Here is a 4435-nt window from a genome sequence, read left to right as displayed (position 1 = left end):
TCCAAAGACAGCATATCGTAGTAGTGTAACATGATGGCAGACCAAAAACACCAGCAGAACGTATCGGCCGACGTGTCGTCGGGAGGTCTTCGCGAGATCGGTGGCCGAGCGAAACTTTTCCCATGTCGTTGCTTCGAACGTCGAAGGGGTAGATCTTGGGGGAGATCCCCCTCGACATACTCGGGCATTTGACAATGGGCCTCTCGCGCACCCCTCCGATATCTTTTCTTTGCTTCCCTTTGTCTGTCCGCACCCCCGTCCCCGACGCCGGAAGGGGTGGCGGGGGCCGCTCCGCTACCCCGAGAGGGACAATGGTAGAAGAGGGAGGACGGCCGAAATGAGCTGCAGGTGTTCCCCCGTTTTCAACTTTAGCGCGCAAGTTTAGTCGGTGTCGCTGTGCGCGCCTTCTCTGTGACAAGAGAATCGGCCGACGAGAGGCTGGGAGCACGATAAGACGCGGACGGCGTCTTTCATAGACGATCGGCCGATTGTTGGCGTCGTTTCAGTGTAAATAGGATGACGGCACGACAAAAGACACTCCCGGCGACAGTCGGCAGACCGAAATCGGTGTCGTGTCGTTCTAGTGTAAACGCGCCTTTAACGAGTGACTGATGCTCGCTGATAAGCGGCTGCGTCGGCTGGAGATTTCAGGTCTGAAGCGATTTAATGCGGGATAGAGGAGACTGCAGCGATGGCATTTAGAAAGGCGCACAATCCCGCGTCGTTGAGGATTTAATATTTGAACAGCAGCCACGTAAACAGAACTGCATGTTGCTGGATTTCTAACACATATACAATCATGGGAATTGAAATACGAGCATGTTGTGGCTACCTAAATGCCGTTATTTCGTTTTAGCTGCGGAGCGGTTCAAAGCCGAGGTAAATCCCTGGGGATCCGTCGCCCGCACTCGAGAGCGAAGCCTGAGACGAGAGTGAGGGCATAGGTAAAGCTAAGTAGTACGTGAGAGGGAAGCCTAGTGCAGAAAGTTGAGCTGGTAGAGAAAGGGCAGTGACGTGGAGAGGATGAAACTGGGTAGAGAGGAGGAGAGCAAAGGCGAAGCTATGGCAGGAGCGGTGCAGGTGGCGTTGATAGGAGGGAAGAGCAGGAGCGCGATTGTCTGTGTCGGTGCACGGCCGGTCTGGAGGCGCGCGCTCGCACGGCCGGTCTGGAGCGAGCGCGCGCCTCTAGACCGGCCGTGGTCGGTGAAAGGCGTCGAGCAACGGTAGCGCGCCCCGAGCACAGGTGGCGCTGGCGAGAGAGGGCGAAGGGGGAGAGGTTCTTCGCTGTACGTTCCACATGGGTTTCTTTTGCGCATGCGTGGCCGTCGCCTAGCAATGGAGACACGCGCCTTGTGAGCGCGGCCAGATGTTCTGTGGCGCGGCCGAGCACAGGCATGTCGGGCGTGTGGTAGTGAGGTAGTACGGTCCCTAGAATATACTGAGCGTAGTGGTAGTGCCGCTTGGCCGCTGCGACTACACTCAGCACTTGTTGAGAGCAGATTCCGTGCCACTTTTCCTGCGGCGCGGGGCACTGTGGAGCCTGCAGTGGCGACAGCACCTGAAGAAGATGTAAGGCACCTGCGGGACTTGTTAGTAGCGACTGACATTTGCGTGCGGTAGATATTGCCATACTCAAGGTCCCTTATGCATTTGCCTGAGACGACTGGAAGGTGAAAGCCATCAAGATGATGTTCTAGATGAATTACCAACCCGTTCAAACGCTCACGTTAATAGGCCTAGTTGCTGCATAACTTCGCAGGTAAGAACTTTAGCACAAACGAGGACGAATTACAGAGAGCCCTGGCGCAGTGCGCGTGTTCCCTCCTATTAGCGCTGAGGTTTTCACCTTCAAACTTACTGAAGTAACATCTGTATCGGATGGAACGGAGCAGCACAAGCACATACCCTTAATTATTTCATGAAGCTAGATGCATGGGTCGCGGGCCGCTGCGGATGCCTGCGTGCAGCGCATATAATCGCCCATAGTAGCAGCTGCACGCCCAATACTTCTTTCAAATAGGCCCGCATGGTAGCCTTCGTCTCTTTTTCCCATTCTTTCTAAGCTTGATTTCGGCTGTTGTAGAGCGACATTTTTAGTTGGATCCTCATAACCGTCGGCGTGCGGCGTCTGCTAGCGCGCGCTGCCCATATTTTCCAAGGCCAGGCGTTTGCGTGAGGCGGGTGCCAGTAGAGTCGAAAGAACAGGGAAGAATCTAGGGACTTTAGGTGGCCAGCGCGCGCTGCCCATGGTTGCCAGGCTTGGCCACGCACGCGCAAAGGAGACCCATGTGGAACGTACTGCAAAGAACCTCTCCCGGGCGAAGGACGCGCCGAGCGCTGGCGAAAGCGGAGGAGAGGCACTCTAATTCCACCAGCTCCGCTATTGGCCTTCTCGACTTTCTTAAGGGCTATAGTCTTTCTTGAGATACTAGAACGCAGAAATTTTCGTCGGTCTTTCTGTATGTCTGTCCATCACACGATGTTTAAGCACTTGCTGAACGCCCAGCCATCTTGAACTGGTAGCTGCGTTCATACTTGTGAACATTGTCAATCAAAAAGCAAATAATACGCATATCCGAGGCGCAACATCAATACGTAAGTATTAGGCGGTGTGTTCCTTTAGTAGAAAATACATTGATACGTAATTCTAAAGACCCTAGTGTTTCTTAGGCTGCACTGAAAATGCGACGCTATGCACCAAAAAGCCCTCTGCTGACGATATGGTGCTGCCACCTGGCAGTGGCCCTGGGAACAACACGTTGTGGCCGCGGATGAGACTAGGACTCATGTAGGTCGTCCGGCAGACAACTATCGTCTTTCGACGACATTTGCAGCGAAGCACGCAGATACGCGGCCAATTTTTTTCTGTTTTGTTTTGTTTTTGGCGCTGCGCTTAATGTCGGCCATAATTCTGACTTGCACGCTTGGTGCACCAAGAGTGCAAGCCAGAGTAATATCCAGGCAATCTTTTGCAACTGCATAAATTACGGATTCGAGATTGTAGCCTTGACTTATCACTAGCGAAAGCTGTTCTACCTTGTAATTTCTTCGCGTTTCATTTGTCTGTGTCTGATACCCTGTTCGAAGCGCCGTCTTTTGCTTTTCGTGTTTCTTGTCCCCATCCATTTGTCGTTGCAAGTCCGCCCATCCCGAAAGAAGGAGGGGATGAAACAACTTGCCGCCGGCAGGGACCGAACCTGTTGTCTTTTGGTCCACTTTAATTTCTTCACATTTATATCATAATGACTACAAATAACGTACCCTATACTTCACCTGGCTTGATTGTCTGTTGGTTCTCATTAACTTTGTGTCTAACAAAGAAAAACGAGCCCTTCAATTCCCTTTCTTTCGTTCATCCCGAAAGTGGTGTGCGAATATGTCAACCCCTCTCCTATGCTACTGACGTCTTCGATCGAATTGCACGCATCGGGCCGGGACGCAAGATACCGTCTTTAAATACATGCCCACTGTGCCGTAATTATTGGATCACCAGTCCCTTCGCGATGTATATTGCTGAAGACCGGAATCGATTACCCAGTGACGTTATGAAAGTAACTTCAAGTGATGTGTTTATAAGGCCGCTCCAAGATGTATAGACACGAGCATGCCGTGGGTCCTGTTACCTGTTTCATGTTTGTGAGTTTTCTCCTTCTTTTTTATTTCTTTGCAATTGCCCTCCCTTTGATGCGTATTGAAGGCATTGTGGATGCTTTGGTAAGTAGTTAAGTTTCTCGCAACACGAAATGAACCGTTTAGATAGATATTTTGCCGGAAGCATCGGGCTTTCATAGTGTACAGTCATGCCTTCCCCATCTCCCCTTGGATTTCTTTCTAGAAAATAAGAGTTGTCGAGACGCAGTGTAACTGTTACTTTTTTTTTTTATCAGTTCGCCACGCAAATTTTTTTTTTCTTGCCAGGCATGCAGCAGAACGAGGTAGACCGAAGCCATATAATGGATTATGTAACAGCCGTGCAGCGCTGCGCTTTCTCGCGATACGAGAACATGCCGTACAAGCTGTCTTATTCGCTGCACGTCGTCATGAGTTTCAAGGCGTAACCTAGTCTTTTATCAGGAGTCGCATATATATATATACACCACCACTGATATTCAAGTCCGGTACTTACACTTCGCACGCAAGTCGCATTCGAATACGCGTACATTGATGGAGCATTAGGGGGAAACTCAAAGCAGATTCTTTCATTGTAAGACAAACAACTTAAAATGTTACACTGGGGTGTACCAGCAGCAGCGCAACCCACTACTTCTGCACCATCTTCATATATCGACTGGAAATCTTAACGCATATGTGGGCAGGGTTATATCGGAACTTTTAATTGGGAACGTGGGAAGCAGAACGCCTGGGGCGATTAATCTCGCTTTTATGCAAAAATGAGTAACAGCGATGCGATAACTTGTGAAAAATAATGCTCGCT

Source organism: Rhipicephalus sanguineus, chromosome 2 (assembly GCF_013339695.2).
Source record: "Rhipicephalus sanguineus isolate Rsan-2018 chromosome 2, BIME_Rsan_1.4, whole genome shotgun sequence".
NCBI lineage: Eukaryota > Metazoa > Arthropoda > Arachnida > Ixodida > Ixodidae > Rhipicephalus > Rhipicephalus sanguineus.
This window is presented reverse-complemented; position numbering follows the sequence as displayed.